The 21024-nt window shown below is 40.5% G+C and overlaps 1 protein-coding gene and 1 pseudogene across 3 annotated transcripts in view; both read left to right on the forward strand.

Annotated features, from left to right (window-relative positions):
* PDXK (pyridoxal kinase) overlaps nucleotides 1–21024 on the forward strand; it is a 47547-nt gene that overhangs the window by 731 nt on the left and 25792 nt on the right. The window lies entirely within an intron of this gene.
* Nucleotides 8–21009, forward strand: LOC308189285 (ubiquitin carboxyl-terminal hydrolase MINDY-3-like; annotated as a pseudogene). Its single transcript, XR_013956123.1, has 2 exons — nucleotides 8–5138; nucleotides 8137–21009. The product of XR_013956123.1 is annotated as a ubiquitin carboxyl-terminal hydrolase MINDY-3-like (transcript).

Raw genomic sequence — 21024 nt, forward strand, 5'->3', positions numbered from 1 at the left:
TGAGCGAGCCTCGCCGCTCCTCCTCTTCCTCCCCCTCCTCTTCCTCCTCCTCCGCGGGGCGGGCAGGTGCGGGAGGAGGTCTGGGGGCGGCCGGGCGCCTGTGTCCCCCCCCGTCCTTGCTTCCCCGCGCCGCTGCCGCCGGTTGTCCCGGCGCTGGCCGTTAACGGCCGGCAGGGCGGCAGCTTCGGGAGCCCTGGCGGCCTCTAACGGCTTTAAACTGAAAGGGGGCAGATTTGGGTTATATATCAGGAGGAAATTCTGTGCTGTGAGGGCGGTGAGGCAGGTGAACAGGCTGCCCAGAGAAGCTGTGGGTGCCCCATCCCTGGAGGTGCTCAAGGCCAGGCTGGATGGGGCTTTGGGCAGCCTGGTCTGGTGGGAGGTGTCCCTGACCATGGCAGGGGGTTGGGATTAGATGGTTTTTTAGGTCCCTTCCAACCCAAACCAGTCTGTGGTTCTGTGATTGACAGGATCACAGAACTGTGTGTGGCTCCGCCGCCCGCTCTGCGAGCTGTGGGCTTCTGGCTTACAGAGCTGTGCTTTGGGTGTCCCATGCAGGGATGGGGAGCTGGGCTTGGTGGCCAGTGACACGTGCTAGGAGGAGAAAGGAAAGCCCCTTGTAGTCCTTGCATGTGGTGGAGCTTGGAAAGTCCTTCACCTCTCAGTAGAATGGAAGGACCTTAAGTGGTCCTTAAGTGGACAGCGTGAGGTTGGGCCAGATACAGGGGCTTTCGTGGCCAGGGTGTTGAGGGTGTAAGTGGATCCTGTCCTTTGTGTCTGTCATGTGCTGACTTCAGAGCTACAGAATCACAGAATATCCCGAGTTGGAAAGGACCCACAAGGAACATCGAGCCCAACTTCTGGCTGCACACAGGACCACCCAAAAATCAGACCATGTATACAAGAGCATTATAGAAATTATAGAATTGTTTGCTAAAGCCTAGCTGACAGTGGGAAAACGTTGGTGTGCTTTGAGACAAGCCTTTGTGTGTCTCGCTGTTCTCTGTTGTGAAATGCCTTTATCATATGGAACTAATCTGGAGCCTTATCATAAAGAGATCCTTGTTCCTTGACAGGAACGTGGGTACACAGCTTGCTGTCTAAGAATCTCATTGCCAGAACAGAGTGTGTTGTGACACTGGTTATCCTCGTACATGCTTAACAAACAGTGGTGTAATCTCACTTGACTAGACACAGGAGATGGTATACTCTGATAAATGGTGTGCTTGAGACCAGGCCTGCAACACGTTACGCGTCTCAACCCCTTATCATCATCATCCAATTGTCTCTTGAAAATTAGTATACGGTCAAGGGTGATGTACATATGAAGTCCACGTATTGTAGAGAAATCTGTGTACGTGGAGACCCCCTGCCTGAAAGGCTGCCATGATCTGCAGGCCAGCTATCCCTCCTTTCCTAATGGAATGACCCCTAAATTATGCTCCCCCCTCCGCAACCTATTTTTATAATGACAGCAAGGCACGCAATATTCCTTATTCCAGAAATCTCCAGTCTCTTAAACTGTTGTCTTTGTTTTCATTCTGGGTTAAAGGGTCTCTTTACTGGTCTGATACCCAGACTTCCTCTGGCATGTGGGCCTCCATATGACTTGGCAAGTTGGGTCTTGTAAAGTGTGTTTAGTTCCTGGACTGTGACACAATAAAATACTACAGCGGTTACAAAGTGCCCTTTGATGTTTTAGCTGGGTTTTGCTTAGGAGGCTATCAGACTTACGCTGTGTGTTGTTCCTCAGTGTATAGCCTAACAAGAAATTGCTGGAATGGAGGAGAAAGGTATCTGGGAAGTGACTGAACTCCTACCACTATAGGCTGCACTTGGAAATTTGTATGTAGGTGACCCTTGATGAAGTTGTGCTTGCTAGAAAGTTACCTAAACCCTGGCATTAGTGGAACAATATTGGAGAGAAGTTGCAAGTTGCCACCAAATGAAGCTTTCTTTTTTTTAAGGTGGTGGTTTTTGTTTTTTACTTTTTGAACCAAGGAAAGGAATTATAAGCCTAAGTCTCTTAATTTAAACTTTTTATATAACAAGGAGACCTAATGCCAGTTCTGAGGATGGGTGTAAATCTTCTGCATGGTTATGTTATTTTTCGTTCTCTTGTTTTCCTTGGTCTTTTGAATCAATGATGGTTAAATGAGGCTTCCTTTGGAGCTCATCAGCACTGAGCTTGCCAGGCAAGATATATGTAGATGTGTGTGCGCACACTGTCTGACAGGCTGAAATCCTGACAAGAGCAGTTCAGGAATCTGCATTTGGACAGCAGCATCCAAACAGAAAACAGGTTGGTTTCCCTTGCTGTTTGCAGACTTCTGCAAAAAGATCACTTGTGTTTGAATGTCTTGATCTTTGGTGGAAATCTAAAGTTATTATTTATTGGAAAAATCCAGTGTAGCAATGTGCACAGCAGAGAACTTTTCAGCGTCCTTTCTTAACTAATTGTTTATACTTTATCAGGCTTGCTTGCACTAAAAGCTATAGTATTTAAAAAGAAGGTGCATGGAAAGGCTTGCTCTGTCCAGTATGTAGTAAATTCTTTCTATACAGCAAACACAGCAAAACAGAGAGTTGTATTAATGGAAATAATATAGCTGAGTGAGAAATACTAGAACCCTTTACACCATTTCAGGATGGAATACAATTATTTGTTTATGTAGTTTGAGGTTTCAGATTAACTATTAGGTCTTAGAGGAAGTGCATGCTTAGATTTTCCAGGTAGTTAAATACTAGGAGGTGAAATGTCCACAGCTGTGCTTTGAATTCTGCCTCATCAAAAGTCTCAATAGTTTTTGCTTGCTTGTTGTTATTTACCTTTAAAAGTTCTGATGGTGGTTCTGAATTATTTTTAAAATAGTCATAAGTTATTTCACAGTTATGTAACCTGAGCATCGTTGGTATCAGGTTTAGGTTTGTCCAGCATTTGAGAGAGGAAGGGTGGTAAAATGTACATTAACTTAGGGAGTTGCTGCTGTCAGTAGGTAAATGGTTTTAGACTACCAAAGAATGTTTCACTTATTTGACTACAACTTGTCATAGTTTTCATGACATAAAATAAAAATACGTGTATTCGCTATGCTATCCAACGTTACTTTTACCATATGTGTTTTCTTCCCTAGAGGGATCTCTTACTTGTTAACTTTAACTCTGATTTTGACTTACCTTTGCTACCTGACCTTCTAGAGAACACGGTAGAACACGGCAGTAAGCAGAGGGTGCAGCGCTGGCAGGCAGGGTGTGCGAGGCTGCCTCAAACCGCTGGGTGAATCCACAAGGGCAGGCTCATCTCTGTTCTGCAGAGGTACCTCCTGGTCATCAGGAACATCTCAGTCGGCAGATGAAAATTCATCTGGCTCACCTACTACACCCATCGTGAAATCGGCTCTTGTGAATGAGTATTTCAGTCCGTGCATTCAGTCCTGTGGGCCTCCCTGAGTTTCCAGAAGGAGGTTTGGAAGGACAAGGAAGGCTCCAGAGAAAGTCCCAGCCGATTTCACCTGAGCACTGGACATTAGCATTTGGTGGCCTCTGGGTGAGATTGTGCTCCTGTCTGTAAGCCAGAGACTGTTGGGTTTTGTTTTTGTGTAAGTAACAATGACAGCCAAGGGGGTTTGTGCTTTCTTTTCTTACCTTGTGTTTGATTGCGCTAATGGAACATGATTATGTTTTTTTTGTTTTGTTTTGTTTTTGTCTGCTCTAACACTCACAGACTTTGAGAAGGAGGTTTTGTCTCTACTTTGAGTATTTAGTTCTTGACTTGCTTTTTGTACCTTGGAGATGGAGCTAAAAGCATGGAGAAATGCCGTACATTATTTAGCTCTGGAAGACAAAATTGGCTTCTCTGAATCGTAGGACACCACAGTAACAGCTTCTCCAATACAGAATAAGAAGGCCTTTTGAAATTTGTTCAGTGATTTCCTTTTTTTTTTTTTCTCTGCAGAATGTAAATAGTTTTCTGTGTGGGTATTAATAAAGACAAGCAATTCTCATTCTTCTTAGACTAGTTCTCAATGGTTCTCTTCCACAGATACTCGGGCTGCATTTTTAGTTCCTTAATTGTAAAAAAGGATGGGAGAACAACTTTGACCAGCACATATGGTAATTTCCTTGATACTTAAGGGCAGTCTTGAATTTGCATTGTTCAGCCATGGGTATAATGTGCTTTCACGTGCTGAGACCAAAACCGTTATAAACCTATCTCTAATGATTATCTGGTGCCTTAGCAAAAAAAAAAAAAAATCAGGCTTTTTTTTTTTTCTTTTTTTTTGAAACAATGTAGTCAAAAGTATCTGCAGAAGGAGGGGGAGACAGAGATGGAGAGGTGACTGCTGGTTCTGTTTTTCAAAAACTACTCCTTTTGCATTAATTCTGTGAGTCAGAAGAAGAATGAATCAAAGATCTTTACATAATAATACTGGGAAATGTACCTACTGGCTCACCCTTATTTTTGTTACAGATCAAAGGCTGAAAAAAATAACCCTTAAACAAAAAGTAAATCCAAAGATAAAAGATATACTTTGTATTTGTAATGTCCAAAAATTGTCCTAAATTACACATCTGAAATGAGAATTGCAGCTTTAGATTCATACTTCAAATTAAGCTTCCTTGCCTTGATGTTCCTGTAAGGTAATCAAGGGTCATACAAAGTATTTTGTTTGTTTGTTTGCTTAAAAAAAAAAAAAAAAAAAGAAAGGCCACTTCCCTTAGGAAGGCTTATTCATATCTGTGTAAACTGCATTTTCCTGATATGTCAATGTCAGTACATTTAGTTGCAAAAATCCAGTGAAGGCCATGTTCAGAGTGAGACCCTGAAAAAGACTTGTAATCCAAAAGATCCCAAGAAGGTGGTTCCATCTGGCAGCTTGGATTTCTAGGAAAAAGCTTTGCCATTGCTTTGCAGATAAAGAACAGAGGATGGCTCTCGCCCTGTAGGAGCTCTGATGTCCTCTGAGAGCTTTGATGAACTTCTGAGAAGTTTGTAGGAGATGGACGTTAGACCAGCATGGCAAGCTGGCAGGGAAAGACAGTCGGACAGGACTGAGAAAAGACAAGAAAGTGGAAAACTCCTTGAAAGAAAAAAAGGGGGGGAGCACTCTTTCAGCTCGCAACACTGCTTGAAGACTGAGGTAGTATCCATAACTGCTCGTGCAAATCACTTAAGTAACCTTTTTGTCCCTAAGAATCTCTAGAAACTGAAATGACATATTTTGAAAGCACAAAAGCTTTGTGTATTGTCAACAGTATATGAACTTCTCCACTGACAAAATCATTTGACTTGGTTGATAAAGGATTGTTTCCTTCTTCTTCTTCTAATGTCTGACATCAGGGAGATAGCAAAATACTTCTTGTGGTTGTTCAGTGTTCCACAGCTGAAAGTGAAATTAATTTACTTTCTGGCCTTAAAAGTGTGTTAGGAATAGTGTTTAAAACAAACAAACAAAAAAAAAACCAAAAAAGTACATTGAGTTCAAATGAATAATCAAATGAAATGATCAAATGATCTCAATGTTAACTGTTTGTCATTTACAGCTGATGGTGCTAATTTTAGTTTCAGTTAATGGGAAATAAAATGTTTATGTGTGTCATTAATTACTAAACCTATACAGTGTGTAACACACACAAAAAAAAGCATTATAGATTGCATAATAGAAGTCATTAATCTCTTACCATTCATTCTGCTGGAGAGTTTATGTAGAGGACTTGGTAGTTCTTGTTGTCTATCATGGAAATACAGAAATGCTGAGGGATGTTCACACCAGTTAGTTATATATTACAGGTGAAAAACTGAAAAAAAGCATTTTAAGATGCATTAAAATTTATTTTGCAGTGTGTGTTTGGGGCCGGTTTACCAGTTGCTGCTTTAAACTTTTTAAAAGGAGATTATCTACTGCAATTGATCATTATAGTTCGCTAACATTTTCATGGTACGTTGTGAAAATTGCAACTATAGAGGTACATGTGCTGATATTTGACATAATATTTACACTGTGATGTGTGCTATAGTGAAGAGCTAGTAGATTTTTTTTGACATAAATGTAATCTCTTGATCAAACGCAACATAGCAAAGTGGAAAGATGAGGAAGTGGAAAGATGAAGACCATTTGGTGTCTAAAAGAACATGCAAATATTTGACTTCACAGCAAGTAAAATTGCTTTCCCCTGGTTTTCCCACTTTCTTTGGAAAATGGAGTCTTCAAGAAACTGCAAATCTTACAAAAGGACTGGAAAACCTTGCCTAGAGGTGGATCTGCGCTGCTTGTATGGAGAATATCATGTACTCACGCAGAGAATCAGTAGCAAGTGTTTACTTGGTTAAGGCATTTCTTATTAGGAAATGGCATTATGTTCTATCCTTAAAGATTGGATTTTTTGATTGTTTGAATATTTGCAGTTATCATATCTTTTTTTCTGCTCCAAATGAAACAGTTGAGAGAATATTTTTCCTGTATAAACAAACAGGGACAGATAACTGTCAATATTGGTCACATTTCTGCAAAAATTGAGCTTCAAGTTGAAGTTAATTTCATTTACACATTAGTTGAAATGTACCAAAGTGTATTAAACATAAAAGTATAATTTGGAGTAATAAAATGAATCTTGAATTGTACATATGAAGATGGTAGAAAGATACACCTGAGAAAAACAGGTGACATGCAAAGCTACTGACACTTTTCTAAAATCTGCCTTTTAGTAAAGTGCTGCCTCTTTTCATCTTTTCTGTTTGCATCCCGAAATACTGGTCACCTTTCCTTGAGGAGCCTCTTTAGTCATTTTAGATGAAGGATACAGCATTACCCATGGCCAGCTGAACACATGCCAGGCAGGTATTTTTAGACTCTTCAGACAGAAAAAACGCAAGTGAAAGTTCCACTTCAGTTGTTTGTGTTGTGTGGAGAACTGGCTTGAGTTGGTGAAGCAAGGTTAATGTGAGGAGTCTGACGGCAGCCCTGGTACAGAACGTGCCAGTTCTTCTGAAATCACTGTCTGTGGGAGCACGTGCATCCATGTAGTACTCTACAGAGGAGAAAGTAATGAATCAACCAAAGAAAACTGTTGATGAGCATAACACTTGAAACATGCCAAGAAGTTCCATGTTGATGGATAATACGTGTCCCAGCAGAAGCCAGACTAGTTCATCATCTTGTGGCTTGGCAGCACTGGGGTAACTTGTCATAGCAAAAAGTATTACAGAGCTGAAATTTGGCTGTGCTGAACTACCCGATATTTTTCAGGCCTTTGTTCTGGACTCGTATGTGTTGATGCTAATTCATCTGTGACAACTCTGAGCTGCAGTTCTCCTAACATCTGGAGCAACTATGAATAAAGGAGAAGGGAGACCTGTTATACCAAAACCTCTTACATGGTTCATTTAAAAAGCAACTCCCTTCACCTTCTGTCATCCTATGCAAGTTTTAAGCATATCCCCTGGATTGGGCTGCCATTACTAGCAGCAGAAATTCTTCCGTAGTGATTTTACTTCACTTTCTTAGGAATGCAAAGCACTTTGTGCCAGAGGAATGTGGTGGCTTTAGCTAGTGCTAGAGCATGTGTTGAAAATGGTAGAGTTTGCCTTGTGGCAAAACAAAAGCTGGGGATGCAGTTTCTGATCTGTAGGTGCAGTGGTTCCTGAAAGCAGAAGTAAATGATATTCCTGACCAGTGGAAGCTTTCCAATCTGATCACAGTTGCTCCCCTTTTCCCCACTGTAGGGCCCAGTAGTATTTTACTTCTCAGAAGAGGATATATGGAAATCTCAAGCAAGGATGACAGAGCTATTTCATTTGCTTTGGTGCTCACCTCAATGGGGTTCTACTTCTGTTTGTTAGTTTATTTAATGTTAACACTAAATCACGTAGTTTTCTTCCTGAATCTTACGGTGCTTGTTTGTACGTCCTGCACATGGTATTTCTGTTCCCCATCTTCTGTAAAGTGGGAAGAAAAAAAAAAGAGCTGTAATAGAAACAAATGTTGGCTAAATTCTCAAAATCTGATACTATTTTTGCAGAATTATATGCCAGAATTTATGGTGATGCATTTAGCAGTTTAGCCTAAATCTAGTCAATTTATATATATATATATATATTTATATGTATTCTAAATCTGTGTAACTTGATGTATTTTACAGCATTTGTTGTGGGTGATGAGTACTACTGAAGAAGTTCAGGCTGAGGGAAGTCTTTTCCTATCCATCCTACTCATCACTGTGGTTACTCTCACTTCTCTGGCGGAATACAGCACCTTTCTCATAGGTGCCTGGCGCTGTGTTACCTGTGGAAACCATCAGACACTCTCAGCAGCTGAGAGAAACAGAAAAAATGTTTAGAAAATGAGCAGAACTGAGGCCAGCAGGGATAGTATTTCTTGTAGCACAGAAATTATTCACTGACGCTGTTTGTGGACCAGCACAAGCTACCACCTGTGCCACAGCTCATTCCTTTTGTAGTCAAATATTGCCAGGAGCTTTAAATTAGGAGTCCTTGTTTATGTTCTTACTGTAGTTACTGGAAGTAATATTGTGCTTCTCATTCATACGACGACAAAATAAATATATGGCAACTCAGTAGTGTTAGGTTACCTGTTCCTGTAGGGTATAGTTTCATGACCTGCTGGAGTAAGTAGCAAAGCCAGCTTTAGAAACTCGCTCTTCCCTTACCAACACCAGCTGCTTCTTCTACCTGCACTATTTCTCCATCCACTTCAATTCTTCAAGGAAAGTCATTTTGTGAGACCGTGTGGTTAAACTGCTCTGAGAAGCCATCCAGGTTATAAATTGATCTAGTTTCCTGATCCAGTTCACTGCACGGCCCCATGGACAGTTCTTTTGGTGTAACTGAGGCGTCAGAGGAGGAACAAGCCTCGGGCTCCTGCACCTGGCATCGGCTCCAAAAGAAACTTCCACGAAGTACGCTTGTTTCAGACATCTGCTTGCTCCAAAGGAGCTGGTGAGACCTTCAGCTGTTCTCTAGAAGCTTCATGCTGTCCCCGTGGTGACCTTGCTGTGATCTTTACAAAAAAATGATGCCTCTTTCAGGAAGTCGTGTTCTGTTCTGTTTTTGCAAGTATTTGTTATCTTGCACTTCAACATCTGATATTGTGGTAGGAGAGTGGGATCCGTTCATAGTCTACTTAAGAAGGCCAAGTAGAGCGTACATGCTGGGTAAAACAAATCCCTGTCCTGCAAGATAGCTCCAACCCTCCACCTTGAATGCACACAACATGCTTGCCAAGCATTGTTAACAGACTGACAGTTGGAGAATTATCTGTACAAAATACGAGCAACAGGATTAAACATTAAATAAAAATCAAAGGAAAGTAATGTGTTGTTGCATCACACCCGCACACACCTCAACCACAAAAATCAGCAAGAGATTAAGTCCATGCCTCAGCACTTGGACCTATTGCTGCTGTGTGTGTCTGCCTCTCCTAATCAGTGTTTGTAAACTTACTTGTGTAGCACATTGTGCATGATTCCAGTTGGCAAGAGTTTGCAGTGACAAGTATGATGTTTTTGTCAGATTGCATCCAAGGATAGAAGGAAGTAACATGAAGATGATGAATATGAAATTTGCAGTGAACCTGCAGATTTTAGTATTCTTCAGAAGCACAGATCATAGAATCACGGAATGGTTTGTGTTGGAAGGGACCTTAAGGACCACCCGGTTCCACCCCCCTGCCATGGGCAGGGACAGCTCCCACCAGACCAGGCTGCCCAAAGCCCCATCCAGCCTGGCCTTGAGCACCTCCAGGGATGGGGCATCCACAGCTTCTCTGGGCAGCCTGTGCCAGGGCCTCACCACCCTCACAGTGAAGAATTTCTTTCTAATATCTAATCTAAATCTACCCTCTTTCAACTTGAGACTGTTACCCCTTGTCCTGTGACTCACAGATGAACTGCAACTGCTCTATCTGATGTCAGTATCAAAAGTCACTGTTACCTAATAGTAAAGAGGGGCTAAGAAAGGAGGGGAAGAATGTATTTCTTGGGTGGAAGGCAGTCAGATACCCAAAGCACCACCACATTCTCCTTTGTTTGTGTGTTTGTTCTTTACTGGAATAATAAGGGGGTAAACAGACTGATATTTCCTTGTCTTCCATTACCTTAGCCCATATAAATCAGTGTCTTGCCGATCCATCACTTGACCCCACCTCAGATGGCTAGTATGACCTCCTGTGTGTAGGAAGGTTAACAGAGCAACTGTACTACAAATCCTTTGACTCTGCAATTGGGCTGATCCTGAACTGAACTGGTGTAATGCGTAGAGTAATGTTGATGGGCTTGTGCACTTGCAGACACAGGAGGGTATTTGAGTAACCTTGAATGAAATTTTCTGGAATACATGAACAGGCAACAGTAGTTTTTTTGACATTGATGGAATCTCTGAGATATTGTAAGGTTGGCTCCTATTTGAAATCTCCAAAGTTCTTCGTCTGGATACTTGGCAGTGAAGCACACCTCACAGTATTTTTTGCCAAGGATATGGCCCTTGATGCTCCTAAAGGTCCTTCAGAACAAGCTAGAAGTGTTTTCCAAATGTATGAGCCTGAGGATAATGGCTTTATACCTGACACTCTCCTAGAAGACATAATGAAGTATCTGAACCTTGTTTCAGATCCTGAGTATGTAAACCTCACAAAGACCAGATTAGGCCCAGAAGAACTGGGCATCATATTACCAGGTCCCTTTCTGCAATAACTTCCCTGAACCAGGATCCAGAGTTCCAGAGTCATTCACTGTTTACCACTGCAGTAGATTGAAGTGATTCAACTATAACAAAAAGGTCGTGGATGTAGAAGGCACAGCAGTTAGTAAGGGTTTTGAAGAACCAGTGCTATAAACTGAGGACACTCCTGTAAAGCACTGCTTGCAAAGCAATTGGCTATATATAGAATTACTATGAACTATAGATCAATCTCCTTCCTTAAACTGATGCATTTCATTTAAACCATTGAAAAAATGCTGATGATGTAGAACAAGGAATTTGGTAGTGCTGGACAAAATGGCTTAGAGGGAATTTTGTTGGAGACATACCATATTGTCTTCTTAGTACCTTATATTGAGTAGATAACAATGCATACCAATCTGTCAGGGTGGAAAGTAAAAAACGAAGTGATCTGGTGAATTTTCTCTGAAGCATTATTGTGTCTTTGAGGCTCATTTGAAGGGGCATCGTTAAGGCAGTATTATCCTTCTCTTGAATTTGGCCTGATTATGTTTCAGGTACACACTTGTGTAGTGAACATGTTTAGAAAAATCAGGGAATAAACTATCTGAGAACAAATTCACTGCAGTTTCAGGCTGTTCCAGTCTTTTCTGTTCAGATGGTCTTGATCTTACAGCTAGATCTGTCCATCTGTGAATTCTCAATTCACATGTACTGCTTTTGCCGGAGCACTTCGACAAAAATTGCAGTCTGCTCTGGAAGAAGAGAGGGACATTCATTTTCTGCTCCGGTCTTCAGTATGTCCTCTGTCATGTGCAGTGCTGAAGTCACCTTGTAAATCCTGCAGGTTGGTATGCAGCTGGTCAGAGGGGAAAAGGGGATGTTGCTCCAGAAGCAGAAATAAGACAACCTGAAGTGATCATCTTGTTTGGCTGGCACGTGCTTAGTTGTTGAACGTGGGAACTTGTGGACATAGAGAAACAATGAACTATCAAATAAATGCGGTGACAACATATATAAAATATCCCAGGCTACTTCATGCCTAGCTTCCTCTCGTGTGCATTCTTTTGTAACTGGAAACCTAACTTGGGAAGGGAAGAAAACAGTATAAAAGATGCATCAAGTTTGACCTGAGAATGCGAGAAGTTGAGTTGAGGTTCAGGTAGAGAAAGGCATGGTGGTTTGGGGTTTTTTAGGGATTTTTTTCTTACTGTGAGGGTGAACAGTTCTAACCAGGTAGTTTATTTGTATATACTTGTATTTTTGTATCATTAGTCTTTGCATAGTGTATTTTATTTTAAAGTATATTTAAAAGTAGTCTCTTTTTTGACGAGTATCAGAGACTATCCCAATACTACTTTTCATATCTGTTATAGCCTTTCTTGTGTTTCTGGTGCCTGCCTTTATGAAATAACTTTTTCTCAAGGTCATCTGCTGTACTTTTTTTTTTATTGTCTGTTTTATGATGGTCTGTTTCTAACCCCAGGATCTTAAGTGGCCTTGTTGGTACTTGGCTCCAGATTAAAGAATCATCAACAATTACCTCCAGCATCTCTGTTTCTGAGCCAGTTTATATGCTCTTGTATTTTTATCTTGGAACAGTATCTCCAATGTCTTAATGATTTTTCTTTGCAGTGCCTTGTCAAATGTTGTACTAAAATACGGCTCTATTATACCTACAGAGTTCTCATTATCTACTTGGTATGGATTATTAAAAGCTCAGAAAGAGAAAAAAAGATTGGGTTAGTCAATAGCAATTTCAGTTCGGTTTATCAACCCACGCCAGCCATTATGCCTGCTTCACTAGTTGCCAGGACATGCCTTTTCTTTTCCCCAGGTTCCTTTTCCCCAACTGAATTTGTGTTCTGATTTCCCATATCCAGTACAATGTATGTTTTATGATTCTGTACCAAATGGAAGGAGGTGCAATTAAGTGAAAGAGCTGGCACACAGACAGTGAGAGGTGCAAGCAGCAACTGGAAAATCCTTTCTCTTTCTCCTGCTCCAAATTAATGTGATGACAGAAGTTTAGCCTTTTAAACTGTGTTTCTGCTCCAAGTCTAAAGGAATACAATGGAGAAATGATGTTCACTGGAACGACAGCGATGGCTGTATGAGATAAAGTCCCAAACTGTAGCACGTCTATGCAAACCACTTGTAACACATTGGGTACGTAAGAATGTTTCATGGCCTGGTATAGAGACTTTTTTACTGGAAAGTAGTGCTGCCATTGCTTAGCAGGGAAAAAAAATACACAAAACCAACTCAATTAACCAGTTTGACAGGGTAATTTTAACTGTGGCATTAATATTAATGCTGTTAATGGCTTTAATGACTTTCAGTTAAGCTCAGTATTAATATATCTAAAAAAATGGAATGGCGTGGTTTTGGTTTATGTGGTAGAGTGATTTTGTAAAAGAGCACAGGTATTACTGGCAAATTCAGTTTGTGGATTATGCACATATTCGGCTGAAAGCCAGCAGTTTAAGGACACACCACAAGATTTCTTGAAAATTCTTCATAAATTCTGTCTACTTAAAACTCTGTAACCCCACTTGTTTAAATATGTCTTTATGCTATAAAGCTTGCATAGAAATCTTATAAAACTGTAGAACAACCGTATGCGTGTCCTGTTCATGGCAGTAAAGCCAGCTGGGATCTAAATGTGGATGAGGAGGGAGGGCTTCTGGAAGAAGGCACGATCATATAGCAGGGCTCTTTAGGCTTTGGTTTTATATTGCTGTGTGAGAGAAAGGCCCTCTGAGGTTAATGAGACATGCCTTGTGCAGTCCTGAGCAGGGCAGCTTTTGCTCTCAGCGCTTACATCTTGGTTCTGATGGGCTCGTGCTTAATGGTTTTCAGGTGCTGGCCCCTCACATGGGGCACCACACACGTTCTGCTCATGCACCCATCTACCTTTAGCTTCTTTTTTGGCTCGGGACCGTTTATTCAAGTGCCTTATGCCAACTCACCTTAATGTTGAATTTCCTTATGACAGCTGTATTTGTGGAGGCAGGGAAGACTGTAATTAGGTAATTATTAAGTGTTTGTTAATTAAAATTCACAGTCATAGTTAAGATGTTTGTGTTGGCATAAACTTCACATTCTGACGCTTAATAAAAAGTGTGTGTGTGTGTATGTCATGTGCTTCCATTAACTTTTGAAAATTCAACATTACATTTTGTTTTGAGTATATTGGCAGGCTTTCATAAAAAGCCGTGAATTTGTGGGGAAAAATAGAGGGGTTTTGAGTCTGATGTAGTTGTTGCAGCAGCAGGTGGCACGGTCTCTGTTCTGAAAAATGAAGTACAATACCATACGTATTATATGGTACTGTACAGATCATTTACAGCACACAGATGGAGTACGTATAGTGCAGGATGGTTGATTTTGCACGTCATAAATTCCACAAGCTGTTCTTTGGTGTCAGGGAGGGAGCAGTGTCTTGTTCCAAGCTGTATGCTTGCTTGCAAGTGTGTAAGGAACGGGACACTGGCATGTTGCATATGAGGTCAAGTGATGCTAGCTTAAGCACGAGGCTTTGCAGAGTGATGGTGCCATTACTTTGTCACTGTCTGCTGATAATATTGTCTCAGATGAGCGTAACACTTGACCAGTTCTCAGGGCTATAAGAAGTCATGCATTTTTAATTCTTTAAGGAGGCACAAATTCAGTGTTTGGAACAGGATTTATTTTTCACAACTCCCATCGCTGAAATCTATAGTAGTGCTATGTTTAAGATAGCAGGCTGATAGACCACGTCCTCCAGATGTCTTCCTTCTCAAAAAGGCAGCACGGTGGTTAGAAAGGGTTTGGAAATACAAGATCTAGAGGTTAGATTGTGATGATCCTATTGTGCTTTACAACTTGCGTATCTTGATCAAGAGCCCAGACAGATGAGAAACCTTCTAGTAGCGCTAACAGTTTGTTTTGACCAGGCGGAGGAGTGCATACGCTAAGATGTTTGAACACAGTATACTCTTTTAGAACCGGTTTAAAACCACATCCTACCATCTGTGGTGCTTCCTTGCTACTCAGCGTCTCCACAAGAATGTGTTTTCTCTGCAGAGCCAATCACTCTACATTCAAGCAAGTGATTTTCATGGAGCATAGTGGGTCAGACTATTTGCTAACTTGCGAGAGAGTTGCCTCACCATCACTAAGTGAAAGCAGTGAGATCTGCCTCGATTTTAAGACTTTGTGAACCATTCCCAGGCATCCCAGGTTTTTTAGCCATCAGGTAGGAAAGCAGCTGAAGTTAGTGACTGTTTCTGAAAATATACCTGCATGTAGATCTTGCCCAGTACAGGAACGCAAATTAGTAGTACAGTGGAGTTTACATATCTCAATCTGTGCTTAGGAATTCTGCACGTAACTCACCAGCTACCTTTTTAGGCTCTATCTGGATGGGTTTGATTCACTTGTCTAATCTGTGTTAACCTTCTCACTATTACTAATATTTACTGCTGCTTTGCTCTAACTCACCAGTCCATTTCCACTCATTGGCATAAAGGACGGGGCGTTATCTACCTTTCATCATTTAAATGCTTGTTGAAAGTCTCATCCTTTTTCCATAAGCCTTCCGTATAATATGAATATCTAGTTAAAACTAGAAGAGTTGATATGCAAGGGAGTTAATGCTGAATTTATTTTGGGGAGAACTAGGTGCATTGAAGTCAAATCCTCTTTTCAAAAGTGGAGTCCAAAAGTCTCTCTTAGCTTGAGTGTCTGGTTAGCAGAATTTATTTAGCAGAATCTTGTCCTTTCTTTCTCCTTAGCCAATGCCATTTTCTTGCCAAACTGCATTTCCCTTGGAAATAAAATCACCTTTTAGAGTTGTGAACAAACAATTTGTATAGCGAGATTTTCACCAGTGACACATTTGTAACTCAGATCTGGATATGAAGCTCTAATTGTACATACAGGAAATAAGGTACCTTATGTTCACAACAAATGAATTTTCATGAATGATACACAGAGCTTGGTTTACAGCTCTGACTTCTGATATTTTCTCTGGATTTGTGGTTTACAAACTTTCTGGTTTATGGGATCACTTGGAAAAATTGGTTTTGCTGTGTTTGTCTGGTACGGTAAAACTAACATTTTCCAAAATCAGGAACTTTGAAAAAACTGGAGACTTTGGGTGGAGGTCTCTGTTTTGCTTCATGAAATACAGGTAGCAACCTGTGAACATTTATTAGGGGACATGAGTAATATGGAAGAAAAGTGTAAGCAGTTTACATAGTCTTATATAATCTTTTATTTTTCCCTCACACTGCTTTTCTTTCTGCCTTTCACTCATTGTTGCAGATTTTTCCTCCAACTTGAGTTGCAGTACTGCTTGGTGTTCTTAGTTTTGGACTGTAAAATGAAACACCGTTGAAGGCACGTACAAACTATGCTGCAAAATAGAGAGGTATTTTTAATTGAATTTCATTCCAGCAGAACTAGGTCATTGTTCTCTAAGATTGTCTGAATTAAGTACAAACTAAAGCATTCTAGTCAAATTGGTCCCTTGCTCGTTTAATAATGAAGAACACAGTGTCTTTACTGACAAAGCCAGCATAGTTAATAGTGTAAACATACCGTTGTGCTGGATTTTATCCTTAGAACCAAAACTTCAGGATGGGAAACAGGTGATGATACATTTGGTGTCATTTACACGTGGATACACACAGATTTGTCTTCCTTCCTTTTTTTTTTTTTTTTTTTTTTCCAAACTGAATGCAAAGAGAGAAAAGGGTAAGTTTGGAATACTTTGAAGTGTGATACTTTTGAAAACTTTTTTTTAATTTTTTTTTCTCTCCAGAAAAGCGTGGTAAAATTGCAATACAGATTTTATGCAGAAACAGCTACAGTAACCCCTTTTATCATTTCTCAAAAGCATTCCTCAGAGTAAATAAAACTATTAAATGAGAATTTATATTAGTATTTACTCTGCAGCCCAGCTAATCTTGAAAGTTAGCCGTTTTCTGTCTCAAGTGATATTACCAATCATATAGCAAATAGGATTACGAGTTTAAAATGGTTGCTTGTATTTGTCTTCAGACCATTGGTACATAATGTGATTTATACAAATATAAAAACAAAGCTTAACGATCATTAAAGCTGAATTTGAGATGTTACATTCAAAATCTTTAATATCTCTGTTGCTACGGTCACGTTTTCTGTAACATAGAATAGTTTTCTTGTTTTGACAATCCTCCCTTACACAACAGGCACAACTTTTACCTCTTGAAGGAAAAGTATGTTTCTAATCTGTCATTTCTAACAGTCTCTGTTACTAGCTCTTTGCAGTGAGGGGATAGCATCGTTCAGCATATATATGATTGAAAAGTTTTTTAGAATGGAAAGGAAGACAGAAAGTAAATTTTAAACAAAACTATCTCACCAAGAAATGCATTAACATTGGCAAATCCAAAAGGTTGCGTTTTTGGAGGTGAACCAGAACTGGGAACTAACTGTGTATATATTTATACGACAAGATCTTTTCTATCTATCTGGGACTTCAGGGAAATCTTTTTTTTTGTCTTTTTATTTGCTTGGATGTAAGTTTAAATTACTTCTGTGCTTTTAGGAAAGCGAGGCTTTTGGTTCTTTTTTTTTCCAAAAAGAGTCAACATTTCAAAATGTTGTTTGTGTATTTTAAAGTATCTTCCTTTCTACTGTGTTGATTTTTCTCTTGAACCCCCTTGCTAGCTGGGAGATGTGTCGTCTTGTAGATCTGTAGACCTGGTGCTGCACAGGTGATGCACCTGCTGTTCCTGAGGCTGGAAGGGCTCTTTGTGCACTGGGGGCTGACAGGACTGGATGACATTTGGCCCTTTCCTTCAGATATTTGTGAGGAAGCGCTCAGCCTCATTGGATCTCATTCATAATGTTGGAGTATGTTTTTCATGCCAGCTCTTTCTTGAAATGCATTCTGCTCCAGTGTGTGTATTTTATTTAATCTTCCAAATATTTTCCTGAAATCTGTCATTCAGCTCTGCCAGCCATGCCTTCCAAACACAAGACTCCTCTATTCTTGATGTTTTGTGATTTAATTTTAGAAATGTAACAGTTCTGCCTCCTTTGGTGAAGATACTTTAAAAAAAAATGTTGGAATTGCCCATTTCCCTCTGAGACTTGTGTCAAAGTAAACATCACTATATGACGTGATAGAGGCAACCTGAGTTTCTTAACTGAGAAGAACTTAGTCTGATGTGCTTAAACTGGAGGCTGAGAGATTTGGGATGAACTCAGTTATCTTTTTCCTTTGAAATGTGCCTATCATCCTTACCCAAACAGGCGGTGGGTTTAGATTCGCCCAGGATTTGCAGCTCTGTGGGCAAATGATATTTTTACAGACTGACAGTAGAAGGAGGTGAGGGAAAGCAGAAAGTGATCTCTGCTGGAGGGTCTGTGAGAGGCCAGGTCATCTGAAAAAGGGGATAAGGATAATGTGGGAGATGTGTGTCCCTGGTAGCTGGAGCATGGACACTTGAAAAGTATCTGCTGAAACCCACATTTCCAAAACCGGTGGCAGGACTGTCACCATAGGACCCTTCTTAGAGGGGGACAGGGGAAGCAACGCCAGGTACGCACTGTTTACAAGCACATATGGGAAGCAATAAATTAAGCATTGTTGTGCATTCCGTAGTAAGTTCACTCCTCACACTAATCAAATAGAATCACAGAATCATTAAGGTTGGAAAAGACCTCTAAGATCATCCGGTCCAACCATCCCCCTACCACCAATGTCACCCACTACACCATGTCCCTAAGCACCACGTCCAGCCTTTCCTTGAACACCCCCAGGGACAGTGACTCCACCACTTCCCTGGGCAACCCGTCCCAATGCCTGACTGCTCTTGATGAGAAGAAATATCTCCTAACTTCTAACCTGAACCTCCCCTGGCGCAACTTGAGGCCATTCCCTCTAGTCCTGTCACTAGTTACCTGCAAGAAGAGGCCGACCCCCAGCTCCCCACACCTTCCTTTCAGGTAGCTGTAGGGAGCAATAAGGTCTCCTCTGAGCTTCCTCAGACGCAACAACCCCAGTTCCCTCAGCCGCTCCTCACAGGACTTGTGCTCCAGGCCCTTCACCAGCTTCATAGCCCTTCCCTGGGCACGCTCCAGGGCCTAGTTTCTGAAGGTGTTAGTTCTGATATAGGCAAAATCCAAGCAGAGTGATTTCCTTCAGCTTGTTTACACAGAAGTGAGAGGAACACATGCATGCATATACACACACAGAGACCAGGGAGTGTTTTAAGATCCAAAGTTGGGTCATTTTGTGTACATAACAGGCTGATAACGCAAAGAAATTCAGGAAACAGTAGAAACGCGGTATATCAGCGGGTATGAGGTATGTCAGTAAAGGCATTTGTCACACTGGTGGAGCTGGCAAAGTGGCACGTATGTGGCTTCTGCCGTATTTATCAAGCCAAGCACAGAGACAGCTGCACACTTCAGTGAACCATGATAAACCATTACCAGCTTGAAGTTGTGCTCTGTTGACTGAACACCGCAAAACTGCTGTATGGATCTAACCTTATAGTTATTTGCCATTTCACCTGCAGTTTTTGCTGAATTACTGCATTTTGATTGCCTATAAAATAAGAGGAGGTGCTGAGGTGACGATTTATCTGACATTTATGTATGTATTTACTTCAGAAACATGAATGTAGGTTTGTTTCTGTGTGTAGATAAGACAGTAACCAAAGTGAATTGATTTTAAATAAGTGAATTAAAATAAGTAATTTAAATGTGTTTCCTATTAATAAACAAAAATGCACATGCAGACATCAAGGTTAAGGTTGTAGTAGTATTGCCATGTTCTCACCTCGTTCATTCCTTGGTCTTTAAAATAAAATCTACCAAGAGGAAACAAGAAACTGGAGCAAGAGTAGAAGCTGAATTTAATTTTAACTTGATCAGGCTGAGACAACCCACCATTCTGTCTGTCATTATTGTAAGATTACTTAGCTGCCTAGTTAAGAATGAACAGAAAGCTTTATTAAATACTGCAGTAAGAGACTTAGTAAGACCCATTTAGACACTGAGCTGTAGCACGACAGAAATGCAGTGCCTGCAGGCAGAAGGAGCTATCCATTGCAGCACATACCTCCATCTTGTAATGACCCAGGGTTTGAAATAAAGGGCTTGTTACTTAATGGCTTTATGTGAGGGAGAAGGTACAAGCACTGAGGAAATCTCATGTCTGGTACAATACACACAGAGGTTTTTAATGCATGTGAAGGGGTCGCCTTCGTGATGAAAAGAGAGAGAGATGTGCTTCTCAGGGAAAAACGTGACTGGTAAAAGCCTCATTTATTCATTCCCCCCTCCTCAGCAAATTGCCTGAAAATGGATCATGAACAGTGATGCATCGTTACTGTTATCTCCTGGTATGACTCACTGTGCCATATATAGCAGCTCTTCTTTTGAGGAGAATTCTTACTCAGAGCAAGTAGGATGTGAAAGCAAATATTAAATGTCAGACTGTTATGTCACTGTTGCATTAGAATTTCTCTGGTTGTAGACAAAAATGTCTAAAAATGGCTTGAACAGTAATCCCTAATTCTATTGAACAGGTATTATCAGGCTAATAATCCTCGTTAGTTTTCTCCTGACTTGGTGTTCTTATTTTCAAAATATTTATCTCTTTTTGGGCAGCAGGAATGTGTTTGTTGATTGCACTAGCAAATTATTTCTTTCAGTATTTGGATTGCTGGTAATGCAAGGTAGCAGATGGGTTTGGAGCATGCTTTAGGATTTATTTTTTTTTTAGTTTGTCCTTTTAGAAGCTCTTTCCCTTTGATTGCCTAATTTTCCCCAAATTAATTCTCTCTGATTTCTTTCTATTCTCTTAGCACTGAGCTGTAAAGAACCTACTTGTGAAATCCAAGTATTGCTCATCACATTGATCCCATTTAAGGATTCTTCTGTCCTTTTTTTAGAAAGATTGGCTTTCTGAAATATGAGCAGCATCCTCCCTCCATATTTTGCATTCATTTATTACCTTGAAATTCAGACTGCTTTTCTTGCCAAGAAAAACTAGCCAAGGCTTTCTTCATGGCTTCTGTCATTGCTGCTGGGACAACCTCTCCATCCTTGTCCCCAGATGAACTCTTGCCTGAGGATTCAGGGCTCTGTTTTTCTGGTGTTGTTGCCAATGTCACTTTTTCCATTCTGTGCTAAAGTACTGCATTGTTTGTTTACGTTGCATGTATGTTGACTCAGCTTTCACTGTGAAACAGCACTAAAAATTTTTAAATGTGCTCTGAGAAATAAGAATGCTGTCTTATGTTTTGTGATTCCGGTAACATATTGACAAAGCTGTATTAGTAAAAGAAATATTGCTGTGTTTTATT

Source organism: Anser brachyrhynchus (assembly GCF_964034855.1).
Source record: "Anser brachyrhynchus genome assembly, chromosome: 1".
Classification (NCBI taxonomy): Eukaryota; Metazoa; Chordata; class Aves; order Anseriformes; family Anatidae; genus Anser; species Anser brachyrhynchus.